The following is a 22,838-nucleotide window of genomic DNA, read 5'->3' as shown; positions in this document are numbered from 1 at the left end:
TAACGTTTATTGGACCAAGTAAAAGGGTTAGCTGAATAGCTGACATCCGAAACATCTACAGATCCCACAAGATTCCCAAAATAATCAAACTGAGTTTGTGAGATAGGCAAACCACCTTGTTTTTCCTCACTACACAAGACAAAGTTAAAGTCACCAATTACAACCCAACTATCCCTATGATTCTGACTAGTACCCATTGCTCATACTTAGCATTGTCATCTATTGCACCATAGATACATGACAAAAGGGTTTTATCCCTTCTGGCATCAATTTGAACTAGGCAGTTAATGATATTTAACCTAGCATCTTTGACTGTAAGACTAATATCATCTTTCCATAACAAGAAGAGACCACCCTTTGCACCCATCGGATTTAGATACCAAATATTAGGAAAATTCATTAATCAGATGAGTTTTTTCATTTTTTTGTGATAAGATTTAGTCTCACACAAGAATATGATGTTGATGCATGTCGCGACGCGTCAAAATTAATTTACTTTCTCATTACTTATAATTTATTATGAAGCAAGTTCCCACAGAGAGGTCTATATTGTTAAATGTTTCGATTTCCTATAAGAACTAGTACAACCGTTGCCACGATGTGAAGGCCGATCTAAGAACTTGACGAAACAACACCACTACGTGATTGCACAAATTTTATCATAATTCTAATTTGTAAAACAAAATTGTATTAACTTGATAATGTAAAAAAAAATCTCATATGGGAATTTCTTGTAGGTTCATGTAATATCTTACACTTTCACCTTATTTGGTTTAGCCAATCAAACCAAAAACAAGATACACAGGGAGCAAGAGAGTAATAATAAATTAGATTAGTTCTTATAATTTCTGCATTGAATTTTTTGAATTCCCCTATTTTTTGAATTTTTTGAATTCCACAGTGGGCGAGTATAACCAAATTTATGGGATGAGATCCTAACACAGTGGGACGGAGTAAAGATCAAATTTGGACCAAAGATCAAATTCCAGACCAAATATGGTCGCGACCAAATCCCAAATTCTAATATAGTCGGGCGTAAATTTAAAGTACGCTTGATGCTGGGCGTAAATTTAAAGTACGCTTGTTAACGGGCGGAGATTTAAATTATGCCCGATGAAATTTTAATTAAATAAAAAAAAAAAAGGAATGAGGCGGACTTTTAAAGTCCGCCTGTTAAAATTTGCAAAGAATGGGGCGGACTTTTAAAGTCCGCCCCATGGAATTTAATGAGGCGGACTTTTAAAGTCCGCCTGTTAAAATTTACAAAGGATGCGGCGGACTTTTAAAGTCCGCCTGATGGAATTTTAATGGGGCGGACTTTTAAAGTCCGCCTGACGAAATTTTAATCATGTACCGTTGCGTCACACCACGGACTAAACCCAAATTTTGGTCTTTTTTTTGATCTTTGATCTTTGGTTTTGATCGCACCACTGCAGTTGCTTACAGGCTTACATGATAAAAGATCAGAACAAGACTGATTTGCTCTCTCATACATCACATAAAACTGAGAGAAAACAAAGTTAGCTAATCCGCAGTCACATCTCCCTTTCACTCTGATCTGTGCTGAAAAAACTTTAGTTTCAATCAGTGACCATGGCAGCCAAGTTGGCCAAATTGTTGCATGGAACTTACACAGAGCACAAGCAAGAGCAATTCCTACCATGCCTCCTCCAACGATAGCGATGTCATGCTGGTCCACATTACTTGATACCCCACACTTAAGCTGGTGCTCCTACACATTTGAAGCAAGTGAAGGATGTCCAGATGACAAAAATAGAACTCTTTGAAAAGCAGTCATATTTCGACGAATAGGAGCTCAACAAATTATGACAAGCCGAAAAGAAAAATTAGAACATGCACCAGAAGTGATATGTCAAACATTCGACAATGATAAAAGGCAATACTCTTACCAGCGCATCATTAGTAAAATTCTTCTTTGAAAATTTGATTGAGCCGATGGTGTTTGCTACAGCTTTTTGCGCCAGATACCTATATCAATAAATAAGCATATCCAAATATCAGTAAACAATTTCCCAGAAAGGAAATGTAACTACCACATACTACTTTTGCAATTCAGGTCATCATGAAATGAGAACTACAGAAAATAACTTTGGATATGCATCCGGATGTTGGGTGTCCAAATAGACGTATGACCATTACTGTGTTTAACAATTTAACCAATGTCAAAATAGTACACAGATAATTTTCTAATTAAATTGTGTTTAATAGCAAGGATTGATCTAGTTTCGCAAGTAAAAAAATTCAATGAAATACTTTAACTGGTCAGTAAGCATTAGATCTATGTAATACAGAAATCTTCCTAGAGGAGATGCAATCGATCTTGACCCGCATCTTTGATTCCTTAAATAAATTTCAGCAAGTGTAGGGCCCTTGTTTTACAAACACTGGATATTGCTGGCAGCTCACAAATATTACTTATGCTCCGCAAAATCTTCCATGTCAATTAAGCCGCGATTCGGGTTACCTGATAAACACAACACACTACATAAGTAGAAAGTACAAGGCGTGCTTCATTTTAGGACAGATTCCAAGATAATTTTCAAAACCATATGCATGTTAAGAGAGGTATTTTTCCTACATTGGAACACAAGTCCAGGTTACTAGCAAGGGTAACAACTAACAACAACCATCTAAGTAGAAAGTACTCTCACACTACTAAACCTGTCACAAACTAATTCAAGACACAGCGAAGCTAAGCTATGTCTAAACCTATATGGTTTCAGCAGGGAATCAGTCACGAATACCCAATAAAAAACATGAAAGACTAATTCAATCTAAGAAAATAAAGCATTACCTCCTGAGGATTGATCATCTTTGGAGGATTTCCTTTCTCATTAGGATTTTCTTCATCCATGCTGGTTATAAACTGAAATAGTGCAAGAATCTATAAACTCAAAAAAATGAATGAAATCATTAAAAAGAAAGACAACCCATCTAATAAAAATTCCCATACAGCATATATATGATAAAAGATTGTAAGAAATGTTTACGATAAACTAAGAAACAGATGAAGAAGAAGAACATTGAGTATGTGCATGGAATACCTTCAAATTGCGTTTCAAACTGAGTTCTTACCAGCACAATTAACTTCAGCTGCAACCCAGTACAGTCCCATCATCTCACAAACAAAACCAACACCTGCAGAACCGGCCCATGTCTAAATATCATCTCAGCTTGCATCTCCATTACAGTCTCTGTATCACTCTCTTAGTCTCAATCATTTCCATTGTTGCAATAACAACGTATTCATATCTTGTAAACAACCACCTGCAACTCATTGTCATTTCAGTGCAGCTGACCAACACTATCAAGCCCTTACTCTCAACTGTTGATGCAAAGCCAAATCATTATCAATTCCAAAACTCAAAACTCAATTCCTGTTGCATCTCCAATCTGTACCAATCCCTTGAATTCAATCACAAACTTAATTACAACTCCATTAACAATTCATGTAAACTCAGAACTGAATATATATAACTTTACTCAGTTAACCAAGCAAAACCATTACCTCAAATGAGTTCCACTCAAGCAACTGATATCAATTGCTCCTTCACTTTGATTCGATTCAGCTACCCATCTCAAGACCATCAACAATTTCCCATTTCAATTCAACCAACACCTAATAAATTCTTCATCACCATCATTGATTCTCAGAAACCTTAAAATACAACCCTAAATCCTCTTTTTAATTAATTTCTCGATTGGTTCTCAACCCATGGTAACAGTAACACCAATTTCTTCTTAGATTCTCAACCCATCTCCTCCAGATTCTACCATATTAGTTCAACTCCTACGAACCCTAATTCTTCAGAAACAAAACCCTAACTCTTCACTTCAAACAGCAGCGAGCATTTCCATTCTTCCTGTTGCTAATCGATGGAAGCATTCACATCTTCTACTTCGAATCCTTCTCAATTTCTATCTTCAATCATCTTCCATTAATCTTCTCTGTCTCGATCTCCTCTCTCGGTTTCATGGCTGAAGAAGAAAGAAGAACGAAGAAGGGGAAAAAAAAAGGAAAAAAAAGAAGAAGGAGGTGGTCGGGATTTGATCCTGCAACCTTTAGGTCACTATACCTCTGATTTTACAAAACTGCCCCTCAACAATTAAAACATTTCCAACCTCCGTGTCCTTTTTTCTGTCCACAAAATTTACGCGATTACCCTTCATTTGTGTTGTATTTACCTTAGTTTTAGTGAGTAATGGAAACATGGAGGGGCATTCATGGTTTTTCAGCATGGACCATTTTCAATCTTTTTGTGCAAATTGATCACTTATATTTGACAAAAAAGTGGCCATATAAGGTCCTCCCTCGCTTCGCTCGATCGGCCCAACAAGGGTTTTTTATGATTTCTATAAACTAAACTGACCTAAAAGCTAACAATCAACCACCTCGATCACCCTAAAATAATTAGATAAGATCGCATTTCTTTTTTTCTAAATCATTAACTTTATTACTCAAAATTTTATCCAAAGGTTGCAAAAAATCAGCCAAGTTTAAAGCTAATTATTGAAAAGTAAACTAAACATTTTTAATACAGAGATTTTACATTCATCAATGTTTGTAGGAAAATCTAAAGTAAATATCTTCTTCATTCTCCAATTTTTCAAGGAACTATGGCTTTTCATCATAATATTGTAGTACACCTCTGTTTAACAAAGCACCCTTCTTTTCCATTTTGTCTGCAGAGAAGTTTACTTCCCTGTATGAATATTTCAGACTAATGCATGGTGTCAGTTTCTTTATTCTTTCCCATCTGCTTTTTACAATCCATGGCACCTTGTCTGTTGAGAAAGCAACTTTAACTGCATTTGAATCTAACTGGAAACATACCTCCTGAAATGGCTTGCTCACAGCCTATTCTCCTGCAATAATAAGGGCCATTACTTCTGTTAAGTAATTTGTTGCTATTCCCAATCCACCTGAAGCAGCTCCAACACATACACCTGAACTGGATCTTACAACAATTCCCAGACCTGCAACTCCTGGATTTCCCTTGGATGCTCGATCACAGCATATTAGTACTTTATTAACCATTGGAAGTTGAAAGAAACACTGTATCACTCTTGTAGTTTTTGTTTGAATCCTTGATATGCCAAAGAATAAAAGAATCTGTAAATCATACATTGTCCCCCACATTTTCCCTTTCATTCTTGTACTACATTCTCCAGTAAGTTTCATTATTCTATTTTCCACATCAGGACTCATGCCTTCATGAATTACAAAATTTCTTGTAAACCAGATTTCCACCATAGTGTTGAAAGCACTATTGTACCATACTTCTCTTATTGTCGAGCTTTTACCTATGGTTACCATCATTACATCCTGAAAGCATTTTGGAGTTATACAATGAAAAATTCCACTTAGCCAATGCCATATTTGTGTACTAAAAGTACAATGCCAAAGTATATGATCCATTTTGTCTTGTTCTTTGCCACATAAGTAACACTTTGAAACTGTTGAAAAACCTTTTTTCTTGACTGCTTCCTCTGTTGCAATGCACCTCTTAAGATTTTCCATAGGTTGCTTGATGTATTCGGATGCACACAAGGGGTCCATATTTGCTTTGCCCATGGCACAATAGCATATTTCTTCCTTATCATTTGAGCTGCACCAGCCACTGAAAATTTACCAGTTATATCCTGAGACCACACTTTCTTATTTGTTTCATTCATCAGAGTTGGCAATTCACTTTCATTAAAGTAGTGTAGCATAAGAGCAGGAATTTTCCATTCACCATCTTTAATAAGATTTGCTACTTTATGCTTAGCATGTTGTTTTACATGATCATCCTCAGCATGCCTATCAATTAAGGCATAATCATTTATCCATTTATCTCTCCACAAAAATATCTTTTTACCATCACCCACCATCCATCTACTGCCTTCATCAATTTCTGTTAAAACCCATTTCAATCCTTGCCATATAGAAGATTGCTTATAATATTGGATCCATTCTCCATTTTTATCTTTGTATTTAGCCCTCATGAACAGAGTCCATTCTTCATCTACATTTTCTATCTTCCATAACAGTTTCATCAGCAAAGCTTTGTTCATGATTTCTAATCTTCTTAGACCCAAACCTCCCTCTTCCACTGGTGCATTTACTTCATGTCATTTAATAGTAATCAATTTCTTCACATTTGGATCACCTGACCACAAAAAATTCCTGATAATTCTTTCACAAGTTTGAATAACTGTCTTTGGCCATTTATACACAACCATAGTGTAAATTGGCATACTACATAAAACATGTTTCACAGGGGTTAATCTTGCAGAGAAGGCTAATAACTTGCCCATCCAACCAGCTAGCATTTTTTGTATCATCTCAACCATCCCCCAGACTTGTTGTGTTTTTACTCTGCCAGGGTTAAGAATAACACCTAAATACTTATCTGGAAATGATGAAAGATCCATTTGTAAGAAGTCAACAATCCCCTGCTTTCTTGTTACTAAAACTCCCCCCACAAAACATTTGCTTTTGGCTTTGTTAATTTCTTGCCCAGAATTTTTTTGGTACTGCATTAATAAAGCTATCAAATTTTCCAGAGTCTTTTTATTACCATTGCAGAATATGAAGATGTCATCAACAAACATTAGATGAGTTGGCTGACAACCTCCTATGCACACCATTGTCTGCATTTTACCTTGTTGCACCATTTTTGTAATATTTCTGCTCAGTACTTCCTCAGCTAACACAAAAAGAATTGGTGACAGAGGATCACCTTGCCTCAAACCTCTCCCCACTTCAAAAAAGCCACAAGGACCACCATTGACAAGCACATATATCCTAGCTGATTCAAATATCTTCTTTAACCACCTTATACCAATTTCTGAGAAGCCAAATTTTCTCATTACTTCAAACAAAAAATCCCAGCTTAATGAGTCATATGCCTGTGTTATATCAATTTTGAGGCTAACATTTCCACCCCTCCTTTTAATCTCAAGCTCATTTACTAATTCAGATTCTAATACAATCTTGTCATGTATATTTCTGCCTTTTATAATTGCTCCTTGTTTCTCTGAAATCATCTTCCCAATCAATGTACCAATTCTATATGTAATGATTCTAGTAATGATCTTAAAATTAGAATTTGCTAGACCAATAGGCCTAAAGTGCTCTGCTTTCTTGACCCCTTGTATTTTTGGAAGTAGAAACAAAAAATTATAATTGAATCCTTTGGGTATAAACTGTTGCTCCAGCAGTATTGTATAGCTTCTATGAAATCTTTACCAATCACCTCCCATGCAAATTTATAAAAACTTCCAGGGAATCCATCTGGTCCAGGTGCACTATTTGCATTCATTCCAAATACTGAATTTTTTTTCAACTTGAGAAGGAACAACATCAAAAAAATTATTATCCTCCTCAGTTAAAATTTTAGGAATTGCTTCAAAAAGATCTTCATCAAACTCTACATTCTTTCTCTCAAATTTCTTCTTGTAATGAGACACCAAGATACTAGAAATATGATCCTGATTTGTTACTAAGTTACCTTCAGTGTCTTCTAGTTCTGAGATATTATTGAAAGTTATCCTGATTCTCGTAGTTGAATGAAAAAATGCAGTGTTGGCTCCACCTTCCTTAACCCATTGAACTCTTAATTTCACCCTCATTAGTTCATTATATTGTTGAGAGGCTAGTTCATGTTCCCCTCTTGCAGTCACTAGTTTATTTAATAACTCAATGTTTTCAGGATCAGCATCAGACTCCAAAGAAACAGCTAGAACCTTCTCTTATGTAGTTTTTACCTTGATTCTGAGATCCCCAAACACTTCCCAATTCCACTTCTTCAAAATGTTTTTCAACCTTTAAAGTTTGTAAATAAAACTGAAAGTTGGATTTCCATTACATTCCTCTTCCCAGGATTCTTGAATAACTTTTAGAAAATTTGAATGAGTTGTCCACACAGGTTGATATTTAAATGGAGTGTTTTTTGTTTTTTTAAGATTAACAACTCCACCTAAAAGAGCTCCATGATCATATGTTCCTCTAACATTCACTTTGTAACACCATCCTTCAAACTTCTCTAGCCATTGCATATTGAAAAAAGCTTTATCTAAATCACATAAGATTCTTTTCTTTCCCACTCTGTTATTGCACCAAGAAAATTGGATACCAGACTTGGGTGCTTGTACTAAATTTCAAGATTCCATACAATTTTTAAATTCCTGCATTGAAATCCTTAACGTAGTTCTACCACCTTTTTTCTCTTCATAACTGAGAACCACATTAAAGTCTCCTATCACCAACCATGGAAAATTCAATTCACTCACTGCCATTAATTCTTCCCATAAAATTCTTCTATCAATAGTAAGACATGCTACATGAATTCCTGTAACTAATACATCTCCAACTTGAACTGTTATTGCTTGCCTTGTATTGGAAATAACTGATGGAATAGATAATGAAGAGTGCCAAAAAAGCCAAATATTACCTTTGTGTGTATTGCTAGAGTTGTGTATTACCATTTGATTCATACATGGTAACTTTATTTGTCTCAAAATACTATTAGTAACTCTTATTTTTGGTTCAGCAACCCAGAGTAATGAAGGATTGAAATTATTTACTAAACTTCTTAGTTTATCTTTGGCTTGAGTTCTTCTCAAACCTCTGATATTCCAATACATGACTCTCATTGAGATTGAGAGATTTGAGAATTACTAGAATTCCCTACCATTGAATTGATCTTCACTGAATTAGATGCTTGCTTCCTTGTAGTTACATTTGGTATCCCTTTTGCCATTTTTCCTTTAGTAGGTTTTGAAACTATTCTAGAAAAGGATTCTTGTTTTTCCACTACTTCAATTAGGGTATTAAATTTACTAGGAGAAACTAAATTCTTACCACCATCCCCTTGAGAATTTAGCTTTCTTGCTTTGGGAGCTTTACCAGAAACTTCTTTCCACTCTTCATGTTCTCCAACTTCATTCTGAATATTTGTTAAAACTTGTGCTGTAAAAACTTCATCCAATCCAACTGATAATGCTGGAATCACTTCAACAGTAGAGATTAGAGGAGGAATAATAGTACTCACATCAAGTAATTTACCCACTGATAAAGTTGGGAATTCCTGAGGAGACTCCAAAATTCCAGTAAATCCACTATTTCTCTCTTTAGAGCCATTATTTGGTGAGGAGTTGTTTACATATTCATCCACATTTGAAACTGATTCAATTTGTAAAGTATTATGAAATATATCAAAATCCAGTGAAGTTTGATTCTGAGTTTTTTTAGGTGTGTATCTCCATTGTTGCTGATGCTTAGGTTGAGAATTCTCCTTCCTACCTTGTTTCATTCTCTTAACACGGCATTCAGCTACAAAGTGGCCAATTGCATTACAATGATTATAGAATTTATGAATTCTATTAAACTGAACTGCTTGCTCAAATTTCCAATATTTAGTTTCAACCCAAATTTTGTTTGGAATTACCTTTGCCAGATCAATCTCAACCGATATACTAGCATAAAATCCCACCTCCTTCTTTAATGTGGTTTCATCAACACGAATAGGTCTTCCTAGTCTATTTTCCATTGCCATTAAAATATTTTCCTTCCAATAATCAATACATAGACCAGGAAATATTGCCCAAACAAAAGCACTAGATGTTTTTTGTAACTTTGGTTTGAAATCTCTTTCCCAAAAACGAATTCTTAACACCTGTGATTCAACTTCCCAGTACCCTTCATAAATCATTTTCATATCCTCACCATTTTCAAGCTTGGTGATGAAAAACCTTTTCCAATCGGAATGAATTGACAATTACCCTTTAACAACCATTGTTTTCTCAGATTTGATTAAGCATCCTGAAATTTAATCTTCACCAAATCTAGTCTACCAATTAGATTGTATCTCCATTCATCTAAACTTTCATCAATTACAACATCAGGAATAAAAACTGAAGTACTAGCATTAATATTACTAGAAGAGTTTTCCGATCTGAGATTACGTAAAATCTCAAAATCCGACTGAATATTTGGATTATCCGACATCTTTAAGCCGGATTCAACAACTAAACTAAATCATTTGAACTACTGAAAGAATTAATGGAAAAACAAGTACTCCCTCTGTTTTTGGAAAAGTGATACTTTCACTTTTTCAATTTAGCCTAAAAATATGCCAAATTGAAAAAGTGAAAGTATCTCTTTTCCAGAAACGGAGGGGGTATCAAATTTCACCTCAAATCAATGAAGTTGATGAATATTGCACCAGTTTCGAAGAAAAAAATTTCTCCGAGTCTATCGCCCGAGTTGCAGAGCTTAACTAACAATAAGATCTCATTTCTATTCGTTGTGTTTCAAGGACAATAAAACTAAGGGGAAACAAAGAGAAGGAATCATCATCATCATCATCAGCGTAATTAAAGAGGATCATACAATTTCCTCAATTAGTTTGATCGAGTGAAAACATAAAACGAATTAACTGAAATTAAAGAAAATAAAAAAAAGGATGGCATGTATATGAGTTTAACATATGGAAGGTTGCTTCTGACATTTTTGAAAAATATAAATATTTAATATACATGATTTACAAAACCTGGCCATTTTGATGGCTGCTCCAAAATAATTTGGGCCTACTAATTTCATCCCACCCAATGAAGATGGCTATGGGGTGTCTTAGAAACAAGAAATGTCTATACTACCCTTTACACTAAACTTAAACCTAAATCCTTTATTTTCATCATCATGTTCAATATTCCTCTTTTCCTTCTTTATTTTTACCGTTTGAATTATTTTTTCCATCGTTCTCATTTTGATTGAAATCAAACAACGCTGATTAAACAAACCTTATGATTTAACTTCTTGAAATCACGACCCAAAATTCATTAACCTTAGAGTTAAAACTTAGAGCATAAGAAATTCGAGCTAAACAAACAGAGCTGATAGATGATAGTGGTTGTGATCCAAACTTAGGATTTAATTGCTTGAAATCAAAAAGTTGATTGAATTTTTTCTAAGGTTTACAGTTGTAGGACATAATCTGTAGGTAAAATTTATTGTTTATTTACCGGTTATTTTTGCTTCAACAACTTCAATTTTTATGTATTAAAAATTAAGCATAATCTGTAGATAATAATGAACCTAATTGGCCAATTGTAACTGAATTTTGCTCCTTACAGGGAAAATTTATATCATCAGCAGGATGAAAATATATACCGATTACATTATAATTGGTAGATAATTAAAATCCTAATTATGCCAGTTATAACCAAAAAACTAGTTAGGTTCAAGATAATCGGCAGCTACCGGTCACATTATAATCGGCAGACAATTAAAATCCTAATTACGCCGATTATAACCAAAAAACTAGTGTTAGAGCATAGTTCGGTCGACCCCGCATGCGTTGCTATATCAAGCATGCTTGTCAATGTTAGTGATCAAAGTCTTGATTTCTAGTCTATTATAGCTAAGTCTCGGACTAGGATAGAAAAGTGTAGTTAATCTCAAGGACTTCATGGCGATTCATCATACAACGACGAAAATCTACTCAAGGACCCGTGGAACTTCATCAACAAAAAGTTATGTGGAGACTTGAACTTATCTATCACTCAAAAGTCTATCTATTTTATCTCCTACTTCTTATGAGACAAAAAGTCGTATGCTATATAGACTGGATCATACACATTTGACATTTCGAACTGAGTATTCACTACTTATCTTTTTCTCGAAATCGTGTGTTGGTAAGTCGTTTCGCTTTGATCAAGTTTATCTTCACCTAGTTACGAAAGTCATGAAAAGTTTCAATTACTTTGAGAATTTCTTTGACGTGAAACAGTCTGTGAATAACGGCTATATAACGTCCTCTGAGAATGTCTCAATGATTGGAATGAGAGTTTAGATTACATAACCATGTATTCCTTAATCCGAAGTTTTCGAACTTTGTTGATTGAGAGAAACCGGAGGAATTGGCTTTGCCAAGTCCGCGAACTGGCGGAAGTCTCTGCCGAGATTTTCTGTTGAGTTTGGAAAACTCTGCCGGTTGCCTTAAGTCCGCGAACTTGTTTGTGAGCTTAAGTGGTTATGATCTAAAGATGTGCTCTGAACATGAAACTTAAATTACTAAGGAATGCTTTATGCAAACCGTGGCTATAAAGTTCATGAGCCGATTCAATCGAATCGAATCATCTTTGTTTCAATTGTGTCTTGTGTAGTTACATAAGATCTCATAGCAATTGAACAACTCTCTAACTAGTTCATTTGAGTCAATTGAGCTAGTTATGGTGAAGAAGAACTAGGTTAATATGAATTGCTCATATGGTTAACTTTTTGGGTTACTATGTTGAACCAACATACACATACACGTTTGAGTATGGTTTTCACAAACCCAGTAAACGTCTACCCAAGTGTGTGTGGCAAGCTAAGTTTTCGATCTAACGGTTGAGAAATATTAGCTTGAATATAAATCAGATTTTCATCTAATGGTGAATATGGATTGCTTTGTCACTAAGGCAAAACCCTGATTTGAAGGCTATATAAAGGAGACATCTAGCATTAGGCAAAACTAATCCCCACATGTCTGTGTGATACTAGTGCGCTCGCTAGAGTCGATTCTCCTTTAATCTTTGGTTTTCTTCTCTAAAACCAGGTTAACGACTTAAAGACTTCATTGGGATTTTGAAGCCAGACCGATACTAGTTTTATCGTAGTTGTGTGATATGATCTTGCATCTTCTATCGTATGAGTACAATCTATTGATTGGCTTGAGATCGTGAGAGTTCTCCGATTGGCAAGATAAAGAAGTCACAAACATCTTCGTCTCACTGTTTGTGATTCCTCGACAAACCGCTTGTGTAGTCAAGAAGGATTGTTGAGAGGTGATTGATTAATCTAGGCTGTTCTTCGGGAATATAAGACCGGATTATCAATTGGTTCCTGTTCAACTTGATTTTATATTTTAAGACGGAACAAAACCTAGGGTTTTTCTGCGGGAGACAAATTTATCCTTTGATATAATTTTCTGTGTGAGACAGATTTGTTTATTATCAAGTCTGCGATTTTGGGTTGCAGCAACTCTTAGTTGTGGGTGAGATCAGCTAAGGGAATCAAGTGCGCAGTATCCTGCTGGGATCAGAGGCGTAGGAGTACAACTGTACCTTGGATCGGTGGGAGACTGATTGGGGTTAAACTATAGTCCAGTCTGAAGTTAGCTTGTAGTAGGCTAGTGTCTGTAGTGACTTAATACAGTGTGTATTCAATCTGGACTAGGTCCCGGGGTTTTTCTACATTTGCGGTTTCCTCGTTAACAAAACTTCTGGTGTCTGTGTTATTTCTTTTCCGCATTATATTTTATATAATTGAAATAATACAAGTTGTGCGTTAAGATCATCAATTGGAAATCCAACCTTTGGTTGTTGATTGATATTGATTGATCCTTGGATATTGGTCTTTGGTACCGTCCAAGTTATTCCTTGTATTTGATAAAGACTCGCTATTGTTTTTAGCTTGAGTAAAAATCAAATCAAGAGAGAGATATTGACTCCTTGAGATACTTTAACCTAGATTGAGTCTGACTGTCTAGTTGATTCTCTAGCAAAGTATTTCGGATTTAGTCCATACAAATTGCTAAGCGAAATATTGGATGGTGTTGTTAGACCCCCGCCTTTTCAACTAGTTAGGCACAAAAAATTGGCAGATGATTTTGGTTCATTTCTGTCGATGGTATGATTCAAAATATCCAAATCTGGAAAAACTAAATTTGGGGAGCTACATTCAAAATCGGTAAGTTTTGATCTTGATGAACCTACCGATTATAAGACTTCAAAATTTAAAGTTAGGAAAAAAAATTCAACTTAGGGCTACTTACATAATCAATATTTTACAAACCACCCATTATTGGTTTTCATTATTTTCTTATTATTTTGTCTATTTTTTTTTTAATTTTTATTGATTATTATTTTAAAACATTTTAAGAACTGAAAAAATAATAAACAAAATTATTAATTAATAATAACTTAATTAAGTTAACGACTAAAATAACTAATTAACACTAATTAAATAGGGACAAATTAGTCATTAATAAATATTAGGGGATAGGGGATTTTTAAATATTACTTCTAAATGTCCTTATTTTTTTTATTATGTAGCCCAAATTATTTTAAGGTAGGCCTCAAATGGCCAAGTGATAAAACTTGGGGTCATATGAAAAAAAATTATGGTTAGTTTTCTCCTGTAAAAGTATGGTCACACTATATTGGTTTTCTTATACTCCCTCCATTTTTTATTAACGGTCCTAATTGACAAAGTCAAGATATGAAATGTCATGATTCATGACTAACCGTATTAAATGCTATATTATTACTAGAATTAAAATTAATATATAGTTGTCCATAAATATTTTTATTTAAAAAGAGAATGACGATTAATATGAAAGACATTGAATGTATTTTTTTCCTTATATATGGTAATACTATTTAAGATTTTGAATTGAGTTTATATTAAAAATTATTTTATAATTATTATAAAGGGTATATTTGATAGTTTAAGGGGGAAATGTGTCTATAAACAGAGCAGACAGATAAAAAAAGATAGACCAAGTAGAATATAGGACAGATAAAAAAGACAGAGGGAGTATCATTTTTTTTTTTTGATAAACAATGAACCTTTTAATTAATGAAAATTCGAGGTTACAATGAGTTTAAGATCGAAAATAAGAGAATACAAAGTAACAAGAACATGCCGTAAAAGTACAATAACGAGAAATCCGACAAGAGAAAGAGAAGGATTACCGGAGTAAGACAAATACAAGTATGAATAAGATCCAATTAAATTGGAAGAGAGATGGTTTTTCTCGGAATTAACTTCCAACCATTAAGTTTGTTTTTCTTCTATAGAAAGATGTGCTCCGAAAGTAGGAGTGATTTGCTCAAATCTCTTATAGCTAGTGATGAAGCTTCCGTCGTCAAAAAGACCACCTATGGAGATTCTGTCGCCGTATAAGTTGATGATGAAGATTTCGTCGCCGGATAAGTTGGTGATGAAGATTCTGTCGCCGGAGATAACCAAGATGAAGATTTCGTCGTTGGAGAGCATGGAGAGCATCACTATTGATCTTAAAACCTAACCCAATAACCAAGAATCGTCATTAAAGCGAAGATAGACCTGAAAAGAGTACATAAAACCACCATAACGGTGTAGATAAGTAGGAAACATAATAAAAACTACACTAAACTACTAACTAACCTAAAAAACAAGGAATAATGAAGAAATCTGCTCAGGTCTAGTCCATTGTTCTTGATGGTGTTGTTGGAAAAGAAGGAGTGTGAGAGAGAGAGAGGAGGAGAGAGGGCAACTGAGGAAGTATCATTTTGGGGAATATCCGCATGCAGTCTTATTTGGGCTATCTTATAAGATTTTTGACTAATTTTTCTATAAAGCTCAAACGAGAACAAATTTGAAGTTGATATTTTAGTGATATGTTCTTTTTTGAAAACTCGGCGATTCTATGACAAATGAGCATAATCCGAGGCGTATAACACTACCATCCACCACTTTAAAAATTAATGGTTAAAAATTAACGATTAAAATTAAGATCGGTAGATGATGAGGTTTGGCATCTCGAATTGTGCTCATATTTTATACTCCCTCCGTACCTATTATATAGGCAGAATATTACATTTTCCTTGTGGCATTAGATAAGCGGAGTGACAATTTCAAGATAGCTTTTAACCATTTTACCCCTATTTATGTTGCTTGGTTATCCTCGCAATTGAGTTTGTCTCTAACATAGGGAATATAATAAAGGGTAAAACAGGAAAAGTCATGGATATTTATGAAATCAAAAAAGAATTATTAATCTAAGGGATTTTAATTATCCGTCTATATATATGGTACGGAGGAAGTAGGAATCTAGAGTTTAACAAAAATAAGGTATCATCACAACATTAGTTTCAAATTTTCATTTGGGTTCTATAGAAAAATTAGTGGAAATCTCATGAGATGGTGTCCAAATAAGATTTCTCCGTCTCCTTGAAAACCACGATCATAAAAGAAATTAATTTTAGGTCTCCCGTTAAGTTTGAAGAATTCTGAAAACTAAAGGTATGTTGTGGTCCTTGTGGATTCCTATTTTTTATTGCTCTTTTCCCTTTTGTATGTTAGCTGACCCAAATGCACATGACATTTGAGAACCCCTAGCAGTAGGAGAATCTGCTCTCTAGCTTTACCGATCAAAAGAAGAAAAAATCCACTTTCAAGCTTGACGGAATTCCCTCTAGAAGAAACATTTATCATATCTTGGCTGGACAACGAAACACATTCCAGAAGAAATTCCACCTACTGGTCATATGGTTCTAAATAATCGATTGGTATTAACCTAACTTCCATCGTCTGTGTGGTCTTAAACCACTATCAACAATTAGAGCATCCACAGTGGGCGAGTATAACCAAATTTATGGGATGAGATCCTAACACAGTGGGACGGAGTAAAGATCAAATTTGGACCAAAGACCAAATTCCAGACCAAATATGGTCGCGACCAAATCCCAAATTCTGATATAGTCGGGCGTAAACTTAAATTACGTTTGATGCTGGGCGTAACATAAATTTACGCTTGTTAACGGGCGTAAACCAAATTTACGTATGTTGGTGGGGCGGAATTTAAATTTACGTTTGTTGCGGGCGTAACATAAATTTACGCCTGATGAGACGGACAGGAGAATTCCGCACGTTGCCAGGCGGACACCAAATTTCCGCCTGTCTGGGGCGGACACCAGATTTCCGCCTGTCCGGGGCGGACACTAAATTTCCGCCTGTCTGGGGCGGACACCAAAATTCCGCCCCTCCCAAACGGACTTTTTTTTTACGCCTGAGAAAAATTATGAAACATGAAATGAAATTTTCGAACGTTAGATGATAAATTTTTCGAACGTTGGCGTTGGATTGCGTAGCAGATTTTTGACCGTTGGTAAGATATTTATATCTTTCGAACGTTTGAAATTGAATGTTAATAACGGGTTTATTTTATACCTATATATACCACATGAATTCCTTTCACATTTTCATATCATTCATTTGCATTCGGCAAGAAAAAAATAGTATCAGGAAGAAAAAATAGTTTTCCATATTTCAAATCATTTTGAAAATTTTCATCGAATCGTTTTTAATGTCAACACCACGAATAGCAAGAGGTCCAAATTTTACGACAATCGAAGATGTCACGATGTGTAAAATTCATTTATCAATATCTCAAGATCCCGGCGTTGGAGCCGATCAATCAGAGATTGCGTTGTGGACTCGTATCAAGGATGATATTGAAGCTCATTTACCGGATAAACCAGAGCGGTCTTGGAGTTCCTGGCAAAAACGATTTCAGGGAATAAGTAAAGAAGTGGCGTTGTTTTCGGCAAAACAGGCGGAAGTGGAAGGTGAATATCATACGGGATGGGGTCCGGAAATGACCGTGAGTATTCTCTCTGTTTTGAAACAATTATTTTCTAATATTGAGATGCCCATGAACCTAATTGTTTTTAAAAACATTAACAGCTCGAAGAAGTAAACAAACGGTTTAAGGAATGCAATCATGGAAGAAAATTTAGGCACGAAGAGTGCTACCCAATTGTCATAGAAAATATAAAATATAATCGTCGATCGACTTTTGTTTTTGATACGACGCACGATTTGGATAGTAGCGTGAATACCGAGGAAGATGGCACTCAAGTCGAGTCCGGTAACGACACAGATAAAGGAGACATAGAGAATGACCGTTTACCACATAGTTCACCGGTGGTGCTTTTCCAGTGACCAGACTTCGAAAAACATATGAACGGTTCATCACATTAATATCGTTGTTAGAGCCTGGCATACCAAAAAATGCATGCCAAAACCATAGATCATACGACACCACCGCCTCCAACACGATACTTTCGCTCCCTTTATACGCGGTGTAAGCCCCTGATTCGGCAGACGGACATTTATCCCATTTCCAATGCATGCAATCTAGGCTACCTATCATCCCTGGAAATCCTCTATCTTTGTTTTGGTTGAGCAACAACTCAACATCACCAGCCGTAGGTTCACGCAAATATTCTTTCCCATACACATTGACAATCGACTTGCAGAACCTCCGAGTTGCTTCCAACACCGTGTTTTCGCCTATGCGTAAGTACTCGTCTATTGCATCTGCCGCACATCCATAATCTAACATTCGCACCGCTGCAGTTACTTTTTGATGAGGGTTTAATCCTAAAACTCCACACGCATCGGGCCTTTGCACAAAATATCTGTCTTCGGCTGTAACACCTTCCACTATTCTGTTAAACAATTGTCGACGCATCCTGAATCTTCTGCGAAAAACATTAGGTGGTTGGTTTGGATACGGAGAAAAATAGTCGTTCCACAGAAGTTCAGCACCAGTCTCACGATCTCTTGGTATTTTGATACGAGTTTGAGGCCATTTAGAATTGGTAACAAGGACTCCCATACTAACGGCCATGTTATTTTGCATAATTGCTATTGAATCATCATCCGAGGAATAAAAACTACTATCAGAAGAAGAAGAAGAAGAAGATGAAACAGAAGAACAATAGTGAGCGGTATTCTCATATGCTTCCATATTCTATGCGAATCAGAATAAGTGTGTGATTGTAAAAAGAGGTGTGTTGGTATTTATAGAGTGAGTGACGGAGATCACATGCTTCCATTTTGTAACATCTTACTTTAATAAATAAAATAACATAAAGTATTTGACAAATTTTGTAAACTGTTTGTCAGTGATGTGTTTGTCGTATTGAAATGACTAGTCGGTGAAATTTGATAAAGTATTGAACTGACTACTCGCTGAAATTTGATTGCCTATTGAAATGACTACTCGCTGAAATTTGATTGCCTATTGAAATGACTACTCGTTGAAATGACTACTCGCTGAAATTTGATTGCCTATTGAAATGACTACTCGCTGAAATTTGATTGCCTATTGAAATGACTACTCACGGACTACACATAACAAAGATAAATAACATAATAAATGTCTAGTATGACTACACATAACAAAGATAAATAACATAATAAATTCAAAGCTAAACCATATAAATAGTCATCACCGGCTAAACATTTCCCGTATCCGGAGGTGCCGATCGCGGTGGGATAAAAGCCGTTCTCGGAATGGGCCTGACCGAGGACGTTGAAGATGATCCTTGACTCATAGAACTCCACACTTGTGGGGGCAATGTGAGGGAAAAGGCGCCGAATCCAATGGAAGGTTGGATGGTGTGTGGCGTTCGGAAAAGAGACAGTTGATACTCCAATTCCGTGATCTTATTATTCTGGTTTCCTATAAGTTCATCTTTCGCTAATAGACACTCCATCCTATCTTTCGTTTCACGTAATGTAAAATCTCGAAATTGTTTAGTAAAATCAGCATATTCTTGGAATAATGCATAACTATCGCCCTGTCATGAAAAAATGAGATAGATGAGATTTTTTTTTTTTTTTTTGAAATAAGCAATGTAAAGTTGAACGAACACTTACGGGCGATAATTGTTGTTGCGGTGGAATAAGAACATGTTCATCTGGTTTTCCAAGTTCGGTAGAATAGAAGTCACCGCTGTACCCAAATGTTTGGACCTCCCAATCAGGATGTGTCACATATTTTCTGAAATTAGTAACCTTTTTCCAATACTCTAAATATACTTCATACTGCACAACTTGCACCACCTCGGTTGCATCAACAAAACCGTCCGCTAGCAGGAGTTTTGCTTGGTCATCACCCAAATGCCCAATAATTACATGTAGTCTCATGGGAACAGCAAACGAGGGATGGTTTTGCCTCCAACATCTTTCTCCTAAATAAACATTATGTTGTATAACCAAAAAGGGAATATAATTGTAGTGAGTACGTTATTAATTAGATAAATAACGAAAAATAAAAAACTATGTTATTGACGATTAATATTAATGATATAATATAAAAAATCATGTCTAACTCACAACGCCATTCCAAGAAAATATCCATCTCGAGTCCGACAGCTTCCTAGCAGACTTTCCCATCTCAGAACTGAGGACGTCGGTGTATGATTCCCATGGGTGCCATGTCACTTGGTCAATCGTCAGCTGATTCAGTAAAATCCTACAACGAATAATATCATTCTGACACCTCCTTCCATTCCATCTGGAAATTACAGGCCATTTCTGTTCATTACCGGTCATTGAGATGTCTGGTCGACATATGCCTAGGTATTCATACCCCCAAAACTAGTCCATAAAATTAATGAATCAAATTAATATATCCAAGGAAATAAACTTAAATGAAAATATACTTTACGTTGAAAATTAAAATAAAATCGATTACCAAAATACCTCTAATATTTGGAAGGGCCCGCTTAGTGCCTTCTGTTGTTTCCTACAAGCTTGTCGGAGACCTGCATACAATCTCGAAAAGGCACTACCGCCCCAGTCAAGGTCTTGTATTTTATCAATTTCTTCGAAAGCAGCTAACCATCCAGCATCAATATAGTTCTTTGCATTAGGAAAGAAAAATTGACCCAAAATATACATAAAAAAGGCAATTGCTATTCTATGGGCGAGGAGAGAATCTTCATTAGCCGCCACCAACTTATCTTCTTTGAAGTATGAGCTTAAATATGTAATTGTAATTGAGTTTGATATCCACGACGCGCCTCTTGTTCCCTGTGTGATATCCGGAAAAATCTTCTCACGGACATAGTCAAATTGGTATAGGCTCGAATCATACGGAACTACATAACCATCACCGATACTCAGTCCAGTTAACATGACCCAATCTAATGGCGTGAACCCCATCTCACCAAATGGAAAATGGAACGTGTTGGTTGTATCCCAAAACCTCTCAACAATATAATCAACAACGGCATGTTGGGTAACGTTACACTCTATGTTCAACAATTTTTCCCACCCCGCTTTTTCAATCAAATATTTAACTCTAGGACAATGTATTGAAATAAATTTATAATAATGAATTACCGATGCCAGACATCCACGATGTTTAAACTTAAATGTTGGTGCGTCTGAAAATGTAATGTCTTCAGTAGCGTGCGGCTTATCATCTTCCACTATAGGAAACCTCCCTAACCCGGGGACGTCGACCTCCTCAATTTGACCGGTAGAGATTAAGTTGTAATCAGCTTCGGTAGATTTTTGTCTCTTGTTGGTCTTTTGGCGACCACTAAACCTCGATATAAACTTGTTCATTCTACGCACAAACATGTTAAATACAATTTCATAATTAAAAGACCAATCCACGAACCATAATAGACATAAATTTAACCGAACAAAATTTCAACATCATAAAATTCCATAAACATAAATTTAACCAAAAAAATAATTATCCAATTAACTATATTTATAACTATTTATAATTATGGTAAAAATTCAATTAAAATACGAAACTAAACTAACAAAAAGATAAATTAATTAAATCACGTAACTAAATTAACAAAAAATAATTATCCAATTAACTATATTTATAACTATTTATAATTAACAAAAAATAAATTAAATTACGAAATTAAATTAACAAAAAAATATTAAATTAAATCACGTAACTAAATTAACAAAAAATAATTATCCAATTATTAATATTTATAACTATTAAATAAAACAAAAAATTAAATTAAATTACGATTAACCCAATTTTAATAAGATTTGATTAACCCAATATGATATAAAGTCTGATTCAATTTTCAACGTAAAAACTCTAAAAAAATTCGAACAAAAAATACATTACCTGCGCATATTATTACACAAATTGAAATAAATTCGAACAAAAAATACAATACATGATATTATTATTACACAAATTGAATAAAGAAAGTAGAAAATACATACCTTATAATGGAGTTTTTAGGGTTTTTGTGGAGTTTTTAGGGTATCTGTACGGTTGGTAGATGGGAATGGAGAAGAAGAATATGAACTGAAGAGGAGCCGTGAAGCAAACAAGAATATGAACTGTGTATGAACTGTGGAAGAAAGAAAATGAACTGAGAAGAAGAAGCCTCGTGTAGAAGAGATGGGTTGTGGTTGGGAAGGAGAGGCGGTATTGGTGGAAGGTGCGGTTCATTAAGATTACGCCCGATTTGATCGGACGGACAGGAAACCTCGCCATAACCCTAAACCCTAATGAAACGGAAATTTTGGTTACGCCCGTCTCAGGCGTAATAATTTTTTACGCCTGACAAATTCATCACGCGGACAGAACATGTCCGTCCGTAAAACTCATCACGCGGACACCAAAATTCCGCCCGTCTGATCTCACACGTGCTGTGTGACCGTGTTTAACTCGGACGGAATTTAGATTTACGTTTCTTCGAGCGGTCATTTGGAATCCGTCTGATCAACGGGCGGAATTTAAGATTCCGCCCCTTACCAAACGTAATTTTTATTTACGCTTGATAACAAACGTGATTTATATTTACGCCCGTTTGAAACGTAATTTATAATTCCGCCCAGAAATGAAACGTAACTAATACTTCCGCCCGTCTTCATGCGTAAAACTGTTTTACGCGCGATCAAATTTAGTCTTCCACCCGTAGCGTCACACACCAGACTAAACTCAAATTTAGTCGTTTTTTTTGGTCTTTGATCTTTGGTTATACTCGCACCACTGCAGTTGCTCTTACTGTTAGAAAAGAAGGGAAATGAAAAACAAACAATCAATGGTCCGACCTTGTGTGGCACGGACATCACTCCGTGAAACATGCGCGTCTGACATTTAGACGTATGCATTCTTCGTATCAAAGCAACGTCATATGCATATCACATAATCTCTCCCCCTTTAATGAGAACAACAATTCTTTAAGCTCTATTTTTAATAGCCGTCAGATTTCCGTGATTTAAAATTCTGCCG

General features: G+C 35.4%; 1 long non-coding RNA gene across 10 annotated transcripts; it reads right to left on the bottom strand.

The window, feature by feature from the left end:
• Positions 1-1,374: 1,374 nt before the first annotated feature.
• On the bottom strand, positions 1,375-4,009 carry LOC113297733. 10 transcript variants are annotated; one of them, XR_003333626.1, is made up of 4 exons: positions 3,066-4,009; positions 2,816-2,887; positions 1,911-2,485; positions 1,375-1,732 (listed from the first exon to the last, which is right to left on the bottom strand). It is a non-coding gene; the product is annotated as an uncharacterized LOC113297733 (long non-coding RNA). The 10 variants fall into 10 exon arrangements; XR_003333630.1 differs by having other exon boundaries at positions 1,375-1,729; XR_003333631.1 differs by having other exon boundaries at positions 1,375-1,723.
• Positions 4,010-22,838: the final 18,829 nt, after the last annotated feature.

Source organism: Papaver somniferum, chromosome 7, assembly GCF_003573695.1.
Source record: "Papaver somniferum cultivar HN1 chromosome 7, ASM357369v1, whole genome shotgun sequence".
NCBI lineage: Eukaryota > Viridiplantae > Streptophyta > Magnoliopsida > Ranunculales > Papaveraceae > Papaver > Papaver somniferum.
The sequence above is the reverse complement of the archived record's forward strand: the minus strand, read 5'-3'. Positions and strand labels throughout refer to the sequence as shown.